Raw genomic sequence first — 19,723 nt, forward strand, 5'->3', positions numbered from 1 at the left:
TTTATATTCCCCTCTGCATTTTAAGATGGCATCAGTTAATTCAACAAGCATCCCTGGCAATTAGATATTTATCAGCCAGATAGATTAATTCCTTTAGTGAGTCTAGTGAAAAGTTTGTAGGATCATTCATCAAGGACTATTCAAGCCATCTCTCCATGGCTATAACACTTAGTAAACACAACGTCCTGTCATTGTGTCTTGCCTCCTCAAGTTTGCCCTTGCACAAATTTTCATACCAGTGTTGCTTTCGCCCTCACTTGAATCCACATATACCAGCTGAAACACAAGAGTTCCTCTCTTGTATTTGGCCCTGGAAGATGAAATCACGGCCCTGACTCTCAGTTGCATGAATCGGCCTACTTAAGGACTAGCCATATCTGGTGTACCATGGGACCCAGGGGATTTCTCCTTCCCCATTCGCTGCAGCTGATCTTTGTGGTCTCTAAGAGCCGGTAGGTTGCTCCTGCCTCAGTGCAACGGATGCAGTTGCTTCTGCTTCCCTTTGTAGCTCCAGCCCGTGGCAAGGCTGATCACATATCCCAAAGAGGCAGATACACACAACGCAAACGTGGCAAGCCACATAGACCAACACAGGAGCCTCTAGTAGCACCCACATACACACCAACAGTGCTCACATAGACACGAACTGCAAAAACGGCCAGATCTTATTCCTCCTGTTTGGCTGCTCAGGATAGGAGTTTCCTAAGAGGCTCTAAGTACCTGGCTAGCCTCAGATGTCTCAACATGCACACACAGAGAACCAGGCCTTACCTGATATTACTAATAAGGTCTCCTAGGCACTGTTGTCCTTGCAAGGCTCTGCTCCCCAAAACATCCCCGATGGTCCCCTTCAATTATCTGTGAAGCACAGCTATCTCATACATAACTCAACCATCTGTGAAAGCCAGTCATTCCTCATGGCGTTATCTGTAACTTTTGTCAGCCTCTCACTCAGTCATTTCTTATGTTCAGCATCTTCTCTGGTCACGTCTCACGGTTTCTCACAGTCTATCCAGACAGCTAAACCTGAGGCCATGCCTAGTCACCTGCCTGTGTACCTGAACAGGCCTCATCTGTGGAAAGCTCTTGACAGACATCCTGAGGAGCAGTGGGACCGAATCCTTCCCACTGGAGCTACAGGGTGAAACAGGGGGCAGGAATCTGGACCTCTCTTCATGAACTGTTACTGTAGAAAGGAAAGGACTTTTTTATGTGTTTCTTGCACTCACAAAGCACTTCCCTAATGTTACAGGACAGGCAGTCCACAGGACCACGGAGAATTCAGAAACCATTGAGATCTCTGTGTACACCTGTTGTTGAGGTTTCCAGGCCATGCGGAGAGCTCCACACTACGTAGCCTCCAGGCAGCAAGAAAAGGGCCTGGTCCTCATCTTAGATCAGAGTTCCCAAGGTTGTTATGCTACAATTCCCCAGTGGATGAAAAGGCATTTTAATGTGAGATGCTGAACAACACAGAAGATCCCTCATCATATCCAAGGGGAACTTCTATCATCTCAGATATCTGTTGGACTCTGTTCAAGGTCTGTAGCACCTACACATTGTCACCAATGACTGGCTCCTTCCCTTATAATAAATCAAAAGGTGGCCTCGGCATGGGTCCTGTCTGACAGATGGCCACATCTCAATTAGCACAAATGCCTTTCCCGGCTATCTCAGAGCACAGATCAACAATGCAGAAATGGTACAAATCCCTCTCCCTGGAAGCTGTCCTTTCTCGGCAAGGAACTGTCTTATGAACAGGGAAACATTAGTGCCAGCACCTGCTGGCTTTCCATAAGAATCCCAGAGAATTCAAATAGGAGAACTATATCTAATGAGACGAGGCGCAGATGACAAAGTAAAGGTAGTAAGACATTTCTGAGCCAATGAGTCTCTCAACTCCTGAAACTAGGCCACTTCAGTTGAATTTATGTAACCCATCAGGAGCAAAAGAGATACAGACAACCTCTTCCAGAGACTGGGCTGAGGACTTGAGCTAAAAGGTCCTCTCAGATTAATTTAATGCCAGTGGTAAAGCCCTCCACTGTTTGCTTTGTCTTCCTACCAGATGATATCCAGCAGCCACATTTTCTTGGTGAAGGTTATGCAAAGATTGGCAGTGATTCTTTGTGACCTTCTGACTCTTCCTCTGTTGCACGTAAGTGTGCATGTCTAGTTTTTTAAAAAGTAAAAAAGAGCTTAAAAGAACAATGAAATATTCCATTTTTAATGGAATGGCCAAGCTAAACGGTTCACTCAATCAAAAAATTATATATTTTACTTTTCCATTTGTCATAAATACATAATAAAAGAAAAATACTTTGTTCGGGTTGACCCAAAACAAGTTCCATTTTTGTTCTTTCTGAATGACTGGCATACAAATCAACACAAAATTCAGCATCCGCATAGCTCAGCTCCATCTGAGCTAACTGTTTTTCCTTCCTCAGAAAGTTAAAAGAGCTCTTGCCTACACCTTTGGGGTCTGATCCAATTACATGGAAAGATTCTTGTTGCCTTTGGCAGGAGCAGATTCCAGATTTTGGGCTACTTCCCGAACACTATCCACTCTGTACTATCGTTCTGAATTATAATCAAGCCAGAGCATGTTTCAGTCCCCACCACTATCTATCTACTGTGCCAGGTTTTTGGGTAGGCAGAACTCTTATGTGCAGATCTGCAAGTCACAGACCTTGCACATTTCTAAGCACAGGTCCCTAACCGTGTCCCCTAAAAGGTGAATAAATCTTACAGTCTTGTAGCCTTGTTTAATTTTTTACTGAGTCATTACTACTCTAAATACCAGCCTCTAGTACCAGCCTCTAGCCCTTCTCTTCCAAGCCTTCTCCTTTCCATCCCCTCCACCCATCTCCCACCCCTGGTCCTGCACCCCAGCGAGATCATCCCACAACCACAGATCTGATTTGCTAAGGCTGAGCATATCAGCCAGGCTACCTCTCTTAAACCGATTAACGCTGCCATTGTTAGCTGGGTTCTGTTCCCATTGTGCCTGAGATACTCTGGGGGTGGGGGGGCGGGGGCACAGCCTGCCACACAACTGTTGCTTTGAAGCAGTAAGTGACATTTTATTTTCTCTGCAGTGGAGTATGCTTGATGATAGACAAATAAAGACCCAGCCACTGAGTCAGTAGGATCCTTTAGGAGAGAGTTTGCAGGAGACGTTATGAGCCAGCTGCTTCTGCTGGAAGAATGAGGTTTCCCTTTGGCCAACGAGACCTAGACTCCAACCTTGTTCTGGGAACAGTATGAAGGAGCAGCATTTTGTTTGTCCTCCCTCCCTCTTCCCTCTCCGGTGGTAGGTGGTGCTGCTGCTCTTCTTAGAGTTCAGGGATGCACTTGCAGGTCTCTCTCTTTCCACTTCTGTACTCAGGGTGTCTGAGGTCTACCAGAGCACTCACCACCCTGGGAGCTTCTGACTTTTCTTGGAGAGCTGAGAACTACAAACTTAACATTTCTGCCACCAGCTCCTATGAGCAGTTTAGCAAATCAACAGCTGTATCAGCTAACAATGTTATCCAAATCTTCACTACTATCCTGAAGTTCGCCCTCACATCCTGCAGCATTCATCACATGGTTTCTGGACTCCCACAGTGTGATGCCTCCCTGGTAGGTTTTGGCTTGGATTTTCCCAGAAGACTTTCAAAGCAGCTCTGTCTCCAAGGGCTCTTGCAGAGTGACTGCTAAAGGAGGTACAGAGCATTTGGAGGAGCAAAGAGTGCGCAAACAATCAGCACAGCGTGACTCTCTGGTCAGGGACCCATGCTTCAGGCAGTGTAATTCAGGCTGGTTCCACCAAAGCCCGTGGTCAGATGCTTGGTCAGTATAATTCCTTGCAACAGCCCTAATAAGAGCAAACAGTGGTGAATTGATTTCCCCAGAGCTACAATGATTTATGTCTGCAAAGGGTCATCCCTTCCTTACCTTATGCAAAAAAACATCCTGTGGTAAGAAAAGCTGCTTGCTTGTCTCTCGTAATCTCTGTTTCCAGGTGGCGTTTTCTCTTTACATCCTGCCTTGATGGCTCCCAGATTTCTAGCTCCTCTCAGCCAGCACGGAACTTAGAGACTCCCATGCCAACCGGGGCCACCCTGCATCCTTCCCCATCTCTCTCCCTCTGCTCTCTGTGGCCTTGCCTTCCTCTCTGTTTGCAAGCATTATTCCTGTTCCTTTTATTCCTCAGGTCTTCGGACTACCCAGGCCTCAGGAACTCAGGCCACAGCTGATCCCTGCTCAGAGACCCTGGGGAACATTCAGAGCCCTGTCCTCAAAGCAGGGTGGGATACCCTGGCTGGTAAGTAGCTTGTCCTAGCAGGATGCTGGCATAAACTTGGACCAGCAAACAGCTGCAGTGAGCCTCAAACAGTCATCACAACTGAGGGAGGTGTGTTTTTTCTCCCCTCTTTGTCCCTTTCAAACAACTCTTCATCCTTCTCTCTTTCACCTCAGTGGTCTGCGTTTCTGTCTACAAGGGCGACACGTCACAGCAGCTCTCCTACTCAGGTCCATCCGCATCAGCCCTGGAAGGATGAAAGGTGCCTTTAAAAGCAGAAAGAAAGGGTTAGTTTACATTCCTAGACACACAGCATGAGATGTGGCATGATTAACACTAATTGGAGCAGTGGTAGGCCCCTCCCTTGGTGGCTTTTGGTCAGGCTGACAAGACAGCAGAGGCTGAAGTATCTCCTGGTCTGTAGCGATAGTCACAACCATTGGGATTGTTGGGTCATGATTGCTCCAATACTTGTATTTTCTCAGTTCTGCTACCAAACTCAACTACATCCAATTAGTCTTGACTTCCTCACTGAAACAAAGGTCTTTGGTCTTCCTGGACTAAATGAAGAATGCACATAGTTTGGCATAGGAAGAACGGAAAAAGTGGGGTAACAGTGTTACTGAAAATGATTAGTTCCATGACATCACCAAACCTCACCTTAATAACTGCATGGAAAGCATTTAATTTTGGAAAGATATGTTTGCCTGAAACAGATGGCCCTTGATGACCCAGAAATATCTCCTCTGCTCAATTCTATGTAAATGCTATTTTTCTCTTTCAAGGAAGAAACTAACAAACCGTTTTCGAAATTTTCCTGCATTTTCTCCTGTTTCAAAAATACATGTGGTCACTAAGAAAACGCATTTCACTAGGAATTCACTAGATGTCCAAGCCAGCTGATAGTTCCAACCAGGAGCAGTAATGCCTGGCAGTAAAAATGTGCATTGCAGCAGCTATAAGCCATTTTGTTGCATGCAAGCCCTCCCTCCAGTTTCATTCTTGTACTAGCAGAACAGAAAGAGGACCTCTTTCCTGAAAGTATTACTTGCTAAAGGCATAACAAATGTGACTTGCAGGCTTCCATTCCCAAGAAAGGGAAGGTGAAAAGCATTTTGGTGAGTCATGACGATCATACTTTGGGGATATAATTTCTACCACTTACATATTTATCCTATCCTAGTGCCAAGTACCTATTGCAAAGAGCTGATCACACAAACTGGAGGCATATATTATATTAAGGAAGACACTTTATTTTCTGTAAGACTCAATATCTCACTGAAGGCCAGACCAAGTCAGGAATGAACAAGGGACCAGACATTTAGATGGAGACAAAACCTTTCTGTGAGCACCACCAGGATATACTGAAAACAAAACGAGAATTTGGAAGGAGAAGAGACACAGCAGCTTCAGGGCTGAGTTCAAGCTGCCAGCTGTATGGAAGATATCTCAGTAGGTGGAGGATTGACATGGCCCTGTGTTTGTTATTTGTTTTTTAAATGCTAGTGGAAATGATGCAGATGAGGATGTCCCTTGTGCAAGAGAGGACCCTGGATGCCATGGTCATTTCAGCTACAGAAATGGGGCAGCCAGAAAAAACTGTTCCAGGAAGTCATTTTTGTCTTTCCATCAGGGAAACAGGGCTCTGCTGAAAGGGATGTCTTCTGTGGGAAAGGACCAGTTATTACTGTTTTCAGAAGCATATCAAAGTCAATTTGGGTTGTGGTGACTGGCACAGAGTCTAGTTGGTGGCCTGTAGCTAGTGGTGTCCCCCAGGGGTCAGTCCAGGGTCCAGTCTTGTTCAATGTACTCTTCAGTGACCTGGAGGAAGGGACAGAGTGCACCCTCAGCAAGTTTGCTGATGACCCTAAACTGGGAGGAGTGGCTGACACACCAGAAGACTGTACTGCCATTCCGAGGGACCTGGGCAGGCTGGAGAGGTGGGTGGAGAGGAACCTCATGAAGTTCAACAAAGGCAAGTGCAGGGTCCTGCACCTAGGGAGGAATAACCCTATGCACACCAGTCCAGGCTGGGGGGTTGACCTGCTGGAAAGCAGCTCTGCAGAGAAGGACCTGGGCGTGCTGGTGGACAACAAGTGAAGCATGAGGCAGCAGTGTGCCCTTGGGGCCAAGAAGGCCAATGGGACCCTGGGGTGCGTGAGGCAGAGTGTTGCCAGCAGGTGGAGGGAGGTGATCCTGCCCCTCTCCTCAGCCCTGGGGAGGCCTCCCCTGGAGTAGTGTGTCCAGTTCTGAGCTCCCCAGTACAAGAGAGACATGGCCCTACTGGAGAGAGTCCAGCAGAGGGCTACGAAGATGATGAGGGGACTGGAGCATCTCTCCTATGAGGAAAGGCTGCGAGAGCTGGGCCTGTTCAGCCTGGAGAAGACAAGGCTGAGGGGGGGACCTTATACACATTGATAAGTATCTGAAGGGGGAGTGTCAAGAGGATGGGACCAGACTCTTCTCACTGGTGCCCAGTGACAGGACGAGAGGCAATGGGCACAAACTGAAACACTCACCTTCCCTGGAGATGTTCAAAAGCTGTCTGGACAGGGTCCTGGGCAACATGCTTTAGGTGACCCTGCTTGAGCAGGGGGGTGGGACTAGATGATCTCCAGAAGTCTCTTCCAACCTCAACCATTCTGTGATTCTGTAAAACCACAACTGTTACTTGTTTATGGAAAGCCAAAAAAAAAAAAAAAAAGAGGAAAAAACATTTGAATTCTTCTGAATATTCAAATATTATTCTGGACTTTTTGTTACTCCAAGGGAGACAAAGTTTTGAGGTTTTTTCTTTTTTTTTTTTTTTCTGGAATGAAGCTGAAATATCCCAGGGAATGGGCTCCGCTGGCTCAAGCTGAAGGTAAAGTATCTTTGCTCAAACTGAAGCATGAGCACAATGGAAAAGAACTGAAAGTTGTGAAAGAGGGAAAAATGAGTTTGGAGGGATGTTCTGCTGAAAATCTCCAAGACAGGTGCAAGTTATTTGTTTCAAAACATAAACATTTTTCCTTCAGCAAAGATTTGGCATGGGTTATTTTGGGAATACAAATAAAAAGCAATAAGCAAGCAAGGAGAGAGAAAGCAGCCTTACCCCAAGTGGAGAAGTGGAGACAAGAGAAAACGCACAGGGAATATAAGGCCTTGCGCCCCTCTCCCTGCAGTGGCAAAGGAAAGCAGTGACCTAAACCGGACTTGTGATCTTCTGATAGCGTTTTAAGCCTCCGATGTTGAAGCATCTAGAAAAAAGATGGTGACAGGGAAGCTTTTAGGCAAATGACTTGGCTAGCAGACCTGCTCGGGATGGGAAGAGGAACGACTGAACCCTGCTTCCCCGTCTTACTCACAGTTATTAGGGGAGCAGGGAACAGCCCCTCGCTGCCACGGCGTGCAGCTCCGTGTGCTTGTCGCTGTACCGAAAAACAAAACCAGCAAATGAAGTCAAGCTCATGAGATATGCGGGAGCCTTCCCCTGCTCCCCGGGGAGCTGCCGTGTCCAGCCCGGGGCCGGCAGCTGGCTGTGCCCCTGGGGGAGCCCTGCCAGGGTGCCTCTGCGGCGGGTCACGGGGAGCGGGGGGAGGCAGCCAGGGCCCCCCAGAGGGGTGCTGAGCGCCGGGGAAGGCGGGTAGGAGAGACCCCCGAGGGAGAAAGGCAGGAGGAAGAGGAGATGACCGGGGCAGAGATGGGAGGGTTTTGCAGTGCCCGGGTGGATGGGAGGGGGGTCACGAGGGTTGTGAGGGAAGGGTTTGGGGCTGCTCCTGCTGCAGGAGGAAAGTTGGCTCGCTCAGCCACGCAGGGCTGGCTTCCCCTTCCTCCCCCCCCCCCCCAACCCCGCACTCCTCCTCCTCCTCCTCCTCCTCCTCCCCGCCAGCGGAGCGCACAGTGCAGCCCGGCGGTGCGGGCGGCGCAGCCCCGCCGGCCGCCGCTCGCCCCCCACCCACCCACCCCTCCCGGGTCCCCCCCGGGGTCCCTTCGGCCCCCCCCCCCTCCCCGCCGCCGGGATGCTGCCGGGCGCCGCGCCCGGGCGCTGAGCCGCCGCCGGAGCCGGAGGAGCCGGAGGAGCCGGAGGCGGAGGAGCCCCTCCTGCAGCCCCCGGAGTGTGCGCATCGCGCTGCGGGTCACCTTGCAGAGAGGTGAGTGACCCCCTTCCTCTCTCTATCTCCCCCCCCCCCAACCTCCCACCTTCTCACCCCTTCGCTGCGGGAAGGCACCCAAATCCGAATCGCCCCGCCCGGTTTGCAGGGCTGCCCGGAGCCGGGCGGGGAGGGGGCCCGGCAGCTCCCGCACCCCCGGCGGGGACGGCCCGGGGGGTGCAGCGGGGGCTGCACGTCCCCCCCACCCCGGGCCGGGCCGGGGGGCTGCGAGCTGCCCCGCGCCGTGCGCTGCCCGGGGTGATCCGCGCCTGGCAGAGGGATGGGGCGAGGGAACCGGGAGTGGGGGGGGAGCTGTGCATGGGATCCCCATTTCCCTTCTCTTTCCTTCCCCCCCCCCGGGAGAAATCCCCTCCGACTCACCGCATCAGGTCATCCCTCCCCCCCCCCCCGGCTCGGAGCAGCCCTCCGGGTGCCCTGGGTGCGTGGTCCCCTGCAGGGTCCCGGAGCAGAGCTTGAGCCGGGGGTCGGCGGGGCTGGGCCCCTCGCAGGCGCAGCTGCCCGCTCCTCTCGCTACCCCCTGCAAGAGGTGGTGGGTTGAATTTCTTCCCCCCCCCACCTTTAGTTTGCAGGCAGTGGCTGCTAAGTTGGAGAGGAGGATGGTTGTGGTGAAGAGGCAGGAGTGGGGGACGTAAGAGGTCCCCGCTATTCAGTGGCAGAGAGGGGTGACCTTGGGCAGTTCCCCCCGCCTGCTCCTGCCTTCTGGGTAGCATATCACCGAAGCATCCCGCAAGGGATGGAGGAGGACTCGTAAGTAGGAAGAGGTTGGCAAATGCTTTTGAGACCTTTCTGGAGGTGGCACCGCAGGCATGCAAGCCTTCCCGAAACAGGACTGGTCATGCCGTCTGGTCCCAAGTGCATCCTAGATGGGATGGAGAGGTTTATCCAGGGCTCGTGGTGGCGGTAGCTTTTCTTTCCCCCTAAAAACATGGAGCTACCTAGTGGCAGGAGTTGCTTTGGAGAACAATCTGTTGAAACGTGTCTTCAAAATCACTGGAGGGGAGGCTGCAGCCTTGGCATGCACTGAGGGAGAAAGAAGCCAAGAAAGAAGATCTAAACTTTCCAGACAGACAGAATATTCAAATCACAACTAATTAGACATTAATCCCTCATAAACAGGGCATTAACAGCAATTAAAAGATGCTTTGATATTCTTAAACCCAAGAAGATGCCTTAACTGGTACTTCCAGGGGGATTATTGTGTATTACAAAACGCAGTCAGTGCTGAGAACAGACTTTTCTGCATTCCTGTATTCAAGTGACTTGTTCTTAATTATAGTTAATGAGTTATCATCTCCCAAGTAGCTGCATTTAGACGCTCTCTATATTAGTTTCAAATTACCTCACGCCACAGAATAAGCCACTTCTCATTTTACTGGCCAAGGTGACATTTTATTGGCGGTTTGGTAACTGCTGTTCATGCCAGGGTGTATGTAAGAGGAATGCATTTGTAGGAATTAAATGAAGTTTCCTCTTATTAAGTGGGCAAGCAGACATCACACGCCACTGGTGCCATACGCTCCGGAATAAATCACTCCCCCAGCAAGGCTCTTCCTTCTGAAAATGCAGATGTAATGCAGTACTGGTGTAAACGGGCACCACCACAACACATTTCACTTGACAAATGCTGCTTTCAGGATTTAAAATGTTTTGGCTTCTCGGGATAATAGTAGAGAGAAGGTGCAGCATAGCTGGGCAAGATTTTTTTGTCTTTCTCTGCACTGTGAGTTCCTATCTGGAGACGTTTATAAATCAACCCTAAAGGTCTCTGTCCAGGAGAGCTTTTAATACTGGTTATTTGGGTATGAAATTAAGATTGCAAATTAAATATTGGGACTTACAGTTCTGGGGTTCTTCACTTTGGAGACCAGACTTTTTACAGGTCATTTTTTGTACTCTGCCGCAGGGGAAAAAAGGAAAAGAATTGCAGAGACTTAAATAGGAGGAAAATACTCTGCATGACTTTGCTTTGACAAAAGTGAATGAAGAGTGCGCGTGTGCATGTGTGTGTGTGTGTGTGTGTGTGTGTCTAAATGCGTGCCTGCTCATGCCTGAATCCACATCCTCTGACCATCAGAGCAAACATTCCTGAACACCCTTTCTCCGGTAGAACTTGGAAACTACTTTGATCAATGAGATCACAGCAAAATGCCTGTTCCTCAGCAGAGGTACGTGGCTGTGACCCTGAGGATCTAGGTAGAGCCAGTCCAGCTTATACCACCTAGGAATCTGACCCAAAAGATTTCGTGCTGCAAGCCTGGTGTCATAATATAGGAAGAGTGATGGACTATGGTTATTTTCATTGCATCAGCAAAGACTGCATTTTAAAATAGTGGTGCAATGCCTGAGAAGTGTGAGTCCATGCATGCCTTTAGCACTCTTAATTTTAAGCACCGCTTCACTGTAAATGCGTATCTGTGTATACGTATCTGTACAGAGTATGAATCCCTCACTAGCCATCCAGCCAAATCCTTGCTGCAAAGTATTTCTGTGCTTAAGCTCTGAGACTTATTCACTGAAGCACAGAAGAATAAACTGGCCATTCACATCAAGCTGGTGGAATTTGAGTACAGGTTTAACAGGGTTTATCTGGTTTTTATGTTTTGATCGAGTAAAGCTCAGACCTCTTAAAAATCCACAGAGGGAACGCAAGATCGCTGAAGTTGCCCTTGCAACTGGATAATTTTCCTGGAAGACAATTATGGGATAAGCAAAGAGTTCAGCTCGTTGAGACGGGACCCGCTTGTCCTAGATCCCACAAGACATCCAGTCCACATTCAGTCCTGCAGGACATCGGTGCTCAGCATGATCCTTCAGGACATCTGCCAGAGCAGCTGCCTGCTACATGCAATAGCTGATGCAGTCCCAGGAGATGCTGTCCCCTCTGTCTGTGTGTGTGATGTCCAACCCGTCCCAACCAACCTGCTCTTCCTATGCTTGTGCTCTCTTCAGCAAAATGAACCCCCTTCTCTCGACTGCATTTGGCTTGTGAGATCACTGAGGTGACGTTCAGTGGACCTGCTGCCAGCCAAATGCCTGCACCTCCCATATAGAAATCTCCTAGCTCCTCTGCCCCTTCCAGTTCTGGAGGAGAGAGGATGTAGGTCTTTTCTTCAAACTCTGGCAATGTCCTGAGTGTAATGGGCCCTATGGGTCATCCCAACTCTGATTTCTAGGGGAGGGATGAATCTGGGGTTAGAAAAGGATTTTAGCGGTTGATCTACACCCACCACTACTACCTTTCAGAGTTTCCCTGCTTGCCCAGTCTGCCTCCAGGTACAGACTGATGATGTCTAAATCACTTCTACAAAGCTTTTGTCCCACGGTGTATTCCTGGCTCTGCAATTCTTCTAGAGCTTGATGAAGCGAGCCTGATTTTATTGCCCCAGCATTGCCTGCTAAATCTAATCATCCTCGCCCTGATGAACCGGCACTAGCAATTTTCCAGTACCGCTGAAGTGTTTCGCTAGGAAAGCGTCTTCCAACCCTTGGGTGCTTTGCTTGGGGCAGGAGATATGGACACCTTCGTTTTGCATGAAGTCTGTCACGGACTGTTTTCCCATTCTGTCCTCTCTTTATTTATCATTCCTGCTTCAGGAGTACCTTAAAACCCAGACTAGAGCATAGCTTTGGTGCGTTACCTGCAGAACAAGCGTTGAATAGGTGTTTTATCCCTCTCCGCTGCCTGAATGCAATGTGGCAAGGGCAAGAGAGACCGAGGAGCTGGGTGAACAAAGACCAGGGCTCTGCAGGGGCTTGGCTGGTGGTGAAGAATGAGCTTTGACTGAATCAGTTGGGCCACCCCAGAAACCGCATCTGGGTTTTTCTGTCTGTGGGCCAGCCTGGTTACAAACACAGTTATCCTGAGTTTTTAGTTTGAAAGAGGCACCGGCATCAGTTCACAGGCACTGTGAGGCAGCAGCTGCAATTTTTGCAGCTACCCGTGGATATCAAAGTAAATGGGAAAAGAGGCAGGACGGAGGTACCTCGGGTTAAATTGCTCTTTTTTTTTTCCCTCTTGGGATTCATCTGCGTGCCTGGGAACTATGAAGTGTTGATATACCTGAGTGGAAACAGGTAAACTTCTCTGGGTTCATTTAGATGCTCTGCTGTAGGCTACAGGGGTTAGGGGTTTTGCCTTGCTGTGGGTTTCTGCAGGGCATAACCCCTGGTACCTTCTTCTAGGCTGGAGTCTTTTGAATCTATTGCAACACCAGGCATCACTGAAACTAGGCAGAGGGCTTTTGTGGTAACTCAGTCCTCCCCAGACCTTTATAACTAGATTGACTCTCAGAAACCATCTAGAGTGAGGTGTAGGAACCAAGTAGGCTGAAGCACTGCATCTTTTCACTGGAGAATATGACCTATCCTTCAAATAAATAATCACATATTTTGAAACCAGTTTCCACTCTGCAAAGCATGGGTCGCAGTTAAATTCGCCAGAGGAACTGCTCCTGCCCCTAACTTGGCCTGATAAACGTGGGCCTGAGGTTGTTAAGCTTTCCGCACGCGTTGGAGCAGCTCTTGGACAGAGACTAGGAATGCTCTCCGTTGCATGCAGGGGAGTCGTGAAATTTGCTCTGGACTAGTTTTTTTGCAGTGAGGGCAAAGACATCCAGACAGCTAAGACTGCAATTATACACCCCGTAGAACAACTGTATTCACTTGCTTCAAAAGCAGAGGGCAGCACAGTTTTCTGCTCTTAGAGTGAGCAGAGCCTTCGGCCTGGCCACGCTGGTGAAGGGAGGGATCTGAGCTGTTTCATCGCGTTTGCCTCTATTTCTCATCGCATGAAGGTTGGTTTTACTGGGCTAGACGTAATCAGAGAATTGTACAGAACAGCTTTTGGGGATGGCTCACGTGGGGGTACAGTTAGAAGAGGATCCAGTGGTTTTATATGCTCGCACTGAGCTCGCCAGACACTTGGTTGAAGCTGATTCGCAGCATTCACGTGTCCGGATGCAGTTAGGTAGCTGATAATAGGCTTTCTGACACCGAGGCTACCCTGATTACCTTGGTGAAATGAATTTCTCCCTTAAAAAGACACAGAGCCTGATTTTGGACTGCTTTCACTTTGCAAAGCGATTGCCATAAGTTGTGCAGATGGCAGGGTATTTTTTACACCAGTGCCTTCCACAACAGGCAGGATTATTTACATTGCAGCCAGGTGCTGTTTTTCAGGTCAGTCATTTATTAGCTGGAAAGTACAGTTTTACCATCAAATGAAAAGAGTTGTGATTTCAGACTGAACTCAGCAAAGAGCTGTGGCTGGGAAAACCAGTTGGGAAGGAGGATTGCTAGAAAAGCCTGAGTTTTTATTGGAAACAACTTGAGGTGAATTGAACTAAAAGCCAGTTCATTTGATTAAAGGAATGAAACACAGCATTTCATTTTGGCTCCAACAAGATGCTTCCATCTGCTCAGAAGGAAATATTTTGTTGCATGAGTAACATTTTTTTGTTTTAGGTCAACACAAGGTAATTCCTCCTTTTCTCCCTCCCATTCTTTGGTTCAGCTACTGAACCAAGCAATCAGTTATTCAGACGGGATTATTTTGCATATGGTAATTGTTTCCACATTTAAATATACCCCTGAACGGGCAGTCAAGAGACCTGGATTTTATTTCCAACTCTGCTACTGCCTCTGGTGTGACCTTGGGCATTTCACTGCACTGTGAATCCATCCTCTCTTTAGGCAATAGTCTCTTTTCAGGGCAGGACAAGCCCATGTCTCGCACTAGATTTGATACTTATTGGTAAAGCTGAAATAGCATGGAGGGCTTTTTAGTTCCACTGTTTGCAATTAAACATTTAACTACCACTAATGCACGTATTCCTAACTCCCCCAGTGTGAATTAGTTGCATTACCTTATGAAACTCCCTGTAGTTTACTTAATAAGTCAAAAGGAATTTCAGCTGCTGAAATAACAGCATTCCCTTAAAACAGAACCTATTTTAATGAGCACAGCTAAATCAAAGGAGAAAGACACAAGTGGGAAAGGTTTCTTCCTTCCTTTCCTTAAATATTTTACTTTATAATGAGCCCTCCAGATCCGTACATTGCCTGTGATTTCTCTCAAGCAAAAGGTCTGTCTGTGATGATGCAATTTCTAGATGTTTGAAAGACCTTAAACCACACTGAAGGCTATTGTATTATCCATTAAAAACCCCCTCACACCTGAGAGATTGCAGCAGGAAACCTGCAGCCTCCAAAGCACCGTCTAGAGCTCTCACACTGTGGTTTTTATCAGGCTGCAGCCATCCGCATTTGGCTTGCCCACTTTTTAAGGAAGCTTTCTCCTTTCTGATTCCTGGCATCAAACCCAGCAACAGTTGGTTGAATCTAGTGCTCATGAGGCCACATCAGTTTCTGCTGGTGGAGCAGCCCTGCAAAGGGTAATGCTTGTTCCTTCCTGCCTTGCTGGTGTTTCTTAGGTTTGGAGTCCCTGTGGGGTTGGCAGGAGGGTGGGGGCCAGTGAACATCTTGATGGGAGCATGGGAGGCAGGGGGGAATAGAGAGGAATGGATGATAGGATAATTCAAATTGAAGGGACCTCAGGAGGTCTCTAGAGCAACTTCCTGCTCAAAGCAGGGTCATCTATGGGGTCCCACCAGATTGCTCAGAGCTTTATCTAGTTAGATCTTGAAAAACCTCAAAGATGGAGACTGCACAGCCTCCCTGGGTAACCTCTCCTCATGCTCAAGTGTCCTCATGGGGAAGAAGTTTCTCCCAATATCCAGGATAGATCTCCATGTAGAGGGATAGCAGCTCTTTGAGCCCTTTCTCCCAGCTGGTGCTCTGCAAGATTTGCAGGGAACGGCAAGGGATACAGCCCTAAGCCTTGGAAGCACGTGGGGGCTCTGCCTTTGGCCTCACCATGGCTTGCCTTCCTCTCCAAGCTTCCCTACAAATGAACCATGCCATTGGACCAGTGATGTCTGACCGGGCCAGATGAGAGCCTTGAGGTTGTAACTCTGCCTGAATGAGTGTTTTTCCGATACGTTATGGGGAAAGGTTTTTCAGAGGCAACTGAACTGCCTGTTCACACAGACCTTTTGGTCCCTGACATGGGCACCCCGAAGGCTGAAACACCCTGGGGCTGTGCTAGAGCTGTGGGAAGGGGAGAGCTCCGTGGAGGCAGGAGGGCAACAGCATCCTACCTGGTTGCAGAAGAGCAAAGAAGTTGCAAAATGATGGGCAGTAGCAGAGCTGGCTTCTGCTCCTTTTCTCCCAGAGCCTGGGGCACAGCGTTTAGCTCTTCTCTCCTTGCCCTCTCTACAGCTTGTGTGTTTCTCTCTCACATCCTTTGCTTAATTAATTTGTCAGCTGCTGTCACTGTAGCAGGAGTCTGCAGAACACCCAGCAGAGCACAACTCTGATTTTAGCTACCATATCTGGGCTCTGCTGTAACACAAACGATAGCTTAATAAACCACAGCAGTGCAGACAAGATATCTTGGCACTGGTTGCAGATTTTTATTAGAAGAGAGAGAGAGAAAGTGAAAGAAACTGGGGGATAATGAAGATTCTAATAATGAATAACTCCACTTTTAGTGACAGAGACCTGGGTCTTATCCCCAAAGAAAAATATAGTTTGAATTGGATCTAGTATTTGTCAGTAGTTTGAACTTAGGCTTCCCTTCTGGTTCCAGCCTCAATTCTGAAAGAGCAGAATTATTTCAGGTTACCCTGAGTACCACTGAGTGATTTGTCAGGAGAAATTCGAGCTACCTAAAGACAAATGAAAACTGAATCAAACCAGTTAAATTATCTGCCCATCTTGGAACAGACTGAACAGTTCTCTTACTTAAAGGGCTGAAACTCTGATGAGTTTCATTTTCCTGTCAGCATCATTTGGAAACCTTACGGGTCCTAGGGAGTGAGAGTGACTCTCTTTTTGCTTTGAGTGTTGGCTCCCTGCTGGCAGGGCATCCTTCGTTCGCCTCGGGTTGTCTGTCAGAGGTTATCTGCTCGGTCCTGTGGCCACCCAGGATCCTCCAGGCTGCTATTTGGCCTTGAAACTGGGGCAATGTTCATTTTAGGACCTGCCTGTGAGTCCCAAACATGTGGCCCTGACCTGGTTCAGGTCAGGGAAAGCCCTGAAGGACAGGATGGTGACTGGAGCAACCTCTACCACCAAGGAGTCCTTCCAGGCAGGATGCAGACCCTGAGGCATTGTGAAAAATTTTGTGGCTTTTTACCCACTCTCACCCACCACCACGTGCCTGTGTCCATTGTTCCTCCAGCTGAACCCGAGAGGATTCATTTCACCTGACAGTTAATATCAAGCAGAGTTGGTCACCTCTGTAGTTTACAGGGACAAGGTTACTCCACAAGGACACTGAGCCCAGCCATCCTACACACCTGGTTTAACTACAGTTACTCACTCCCAAGAAACATCCTCAGGTGTCTGCAGTAGATGAAATGAGTTCCAGCCTTCAAGTCACATGCACACTGGGGTAGCAACAGGTAACACTAACCTTGGAAATACATCTGGTACATCTGGTCACTTCAGTAGTTCAGGAGGGAGGAGCCCAGGGGAGATTATCTTTTATCCATGAGGATGTGAGACCCATTTGTGGTAGACAATGTTGTTAATGGCTCATCCTGTCTTCCTTATTGATGAAGAATCTCTGGGTACCTCAAGGGTTTCTCAGTTTCTCCAGACAGCAGTTGACCTCGTTTCAGCTAAGCATCAAAATGCACTGGCAATCAAGGTACTATTGATATAAGCCTAATCTACTTGGGGATTTCACCTTGAAAAGGAAAATAAGTGCTACTTTCTTATTATTATTATTATTTTCTGCTGTTAAGTTATTATAATGAAAAGGCATCAGAGTCCTTACCATTAAGCAATACACTTGTAGGGCTGAGAATATTGGATCAGGCTGTGGTAAGGAAGCCAGCCAGCCAGCTACAGAGTGAAATGACACTAGGATTAAACAAATTTCCTTGATTGCATGCTGCCATTTGCTTCTTTCTCTGCTGACCTTCCCCAAGGCACGCAAGCTGCACCGCTATGTGGGACTCTGGAGAGGATGTCTTGAACAGTACATTAGCCCTATTACTGAAGGAGCTCTGCATGGGAAGTATGTTACGTGACTTGTCCTTGCCTCATTTTGGATGTTTTCTTTTTTCCCTCCCCCATCCCAAGGAGAAAGTGTCAGTCAGAATCTGTAAAATTCCCTGATTTTACAAGATGTAAATGTACAGCAGGTAGGCATGAGCCATATAGATGCTTAGATCCATGGCAGGGCTAAGCAAACACCTCAGACTCTGTCCTCTATAGGAAATAAACCAGGTAAGGGTCCATCCTGGTGCCCACAGGTTGAATGGTAACATATGGACCATGTCCATGCAAATAAACTCTTACCCACCAAAACAGGGTGGCTTTGCCCATCGTGCCTCTCAGGAACATCCATGGCACTTCTTTACTCCAAATTATGCCTAGGTATTGCTGGGAGAGAGCACAGACTGAAGCCAGGCTGTGGAGTGCATTAAAATCTTAGTGGTGTAGGTGATTAGAGAGGATGCTTGAGCCTGCAACCTAATTGTCCTTACTTCCTTGGGGTGGTAGAGATATCAGTCCTAGAGCCCTAAAGCCATCATGAGCAGTCAGGGGTCAGGATTTCACAGGATCTTATCTATCCAAAGACTTTAGAGCCAAATCACCTTTTCAAATGTCATTGAATCTCAGGCTTCCTTTCAATCAGTTTTTTGCAGAAGGGCATTGGCCTCCTGTGTCACGTAGGCTGGTGAACATCTGCGAGCAAGGGATTGCTTGAGGCAGTCCTCCTGACCACACCGACGTCTCAGTGACTTTCTAAAGTCTTAGGTGACTTAGACATACTAAAGCGTTTTTCCCTCTGGTCTCTGCTTACTTTCCCCCTCTTGTTCCTGAGGACAGTGAGAAGACTGAAGGACAGCTTTTATTTCACATGATTTTGAATTGTCCCATTGCAAGACAACTTTAAAGGGGGCCAGGAGATTGGAGTTACCCTTCCTCATAATCCAGCCCTTTCCAAATCAATCAAGATGACTACCTAAAATTACATGAGGAACAAGTACCAGGAGGTAGCTTAGGTGTCACCATGCCTGTAGAGCCTCATTTGTACCCATTCAAAGTGAGTATTTTCCAAGAAGGCAGCACAGCTGTCAATGAAATGCCTGGGATGAGACCTACAATTTCAGAGCCAAACACTATCTAGATGATAGGAGAAAACAGAGGCAACGTGAAGGGAATCTGACAGCACAGCTTGAAGGCATGAGATAAAACTGCCTTAAAACTGCATTTTCCTGAGTGCTATTCAAACCAGACAATACTCCGTTACTGGGGAGATGTGATGACATTGAGGTGGAAGGCCTGACCCATGCTTTGCTGGAGCCGCCGATGCAGTGACCGAATCTTGACGTCTTCAGTTGTTTTTCTGGGAAGGGACCTGTTTGGTTTGCGCGTCTCCTTCCAATTCCTACCGCGTCTGCAGCAGTGCCATAGGGCATTTCTGCTGACCACCTTAGTTTGCTTGGACAAATGCCAGGGTCAAGAATGCTTTTGAGGCAGTTTACAATTTCGGTGTGATGTCTCTCTGACTTCAGTGGGGGTCAACAGATTGTCTTGCATGTCAGGGGGGCATGTGCCCTTGCATATATTTCAAGCCAGCTTGGGGGGAACTGAGCAAGGTCTGGAGACAGCTTACTCTGCTGGATCCTCATTAGTTTTCCTCAGCTTTGGCCTTTCTCACCTTGGTGATGTACTTTTATTTTGTTTCTTTCAGGGGGAGGGGGGATGAACCGAGGGAGGGCCTGGTCCTCTGTTCATTTAGCATAGCCATAGTTGCATATGTAAATGAGTTTTCATTGGAAAGACAGGGCATCTGCTCTCAGTCTTTTATCTGCTGCAAAGGGACTTAGGGTGTCAGGACTAATCCTTTGGTAAAACTCAGTCCAGGCTTCCTAGTGAATCTGAAAATTAGTTTAATTTTGTCAGCAGCTTCCCCAGGTTGGGGGCTGAGACCAGTGTAATGTAAATTCCCTGGGATGCCACCATGGTGGATTTTAACTTGTGCAGCTTTCCTGCCAGTTCACTTAGGACATGCTCCGAACTCTTTGCCAACAGCATAAAATGGATTTTCTGCATGTTAAACCGAGTGCTGTGAATACAAACATTGGAACATGCTTAGATAAGCGTTACTGTACAGTAGACAAGTTTCTTACTTCATTCCCAGTGTAAGGACAGAAGGTCAGATATTAGCAATGCAAGCCGAAAGGAAAACCACAGATGTTTA

The 19,723-nt window shown here is 48.1% G+C and overlaps 1 protein-coding gene and 1 long non-coding RNA gene across 7 annotated transcripts in view; one reads left to right on the forward strand and one right to left on the reverse strand.

Annotated features, from left to right (window-relative positions):
• Positions 1-2,329: 2,329 nt before the first annotated feature.
• LOC104142931 (uncharacterized) lies at positions 2,330-8,052 on the reverse strand. Of its 2 annotated transcripts, XR_011140620.1 has the most exons (5): positions 7,636-8,052; positions 7,383-7,527; positions 6,808-6,938; positions 3,940-4,554; positions 2,330-3,859 (listed from the first exon to the last, which is right to left on the reverse strand). It is a non-coding gene; the product is annotated as an uncharacterized lncRNA (long non-coding RNA). The 2 variants fall into 2 exon arrangements; XR_693797.2 differs by lacking the exon at positions 6,808-6,938.
• A 230-nt stretch (positions 8,053-8,282) lies between these two features.
• Positions 8,283-19,723, forward strand: part of SYNDIG1 (synapse differentiation inducing 1) — a 97,912-nt gene continuing 86,471 nt past the window's right edge. For all 5 annotated transcript variants that reach the window (XR_011140618.1, XR_011140617.1, XR_011140616.1 and 2 more), the window contains exon 1: positions 8,283-8,421. The gene's annotated coding sequence lies outside the window, so the exon portion shown is untranslated. The remainder of the gene's footprint in view (positions 8,422-19,723) is intronic.

The sequence above is a fragment of the Struthio camelus genome, chromosome 3, assembly GCF_040807025.1.
Source record: "Struthio camelus isolate bStrCam1 chromosome 3, bStrCam1.hap1, whole genome shotgun sequence".
Classification (NCBI taxonomy): Eukaryota; Metazoa; Chordata; class Aves; order Struthioniformes; family Struthionidae; genus Struthio; species Struthio camelus.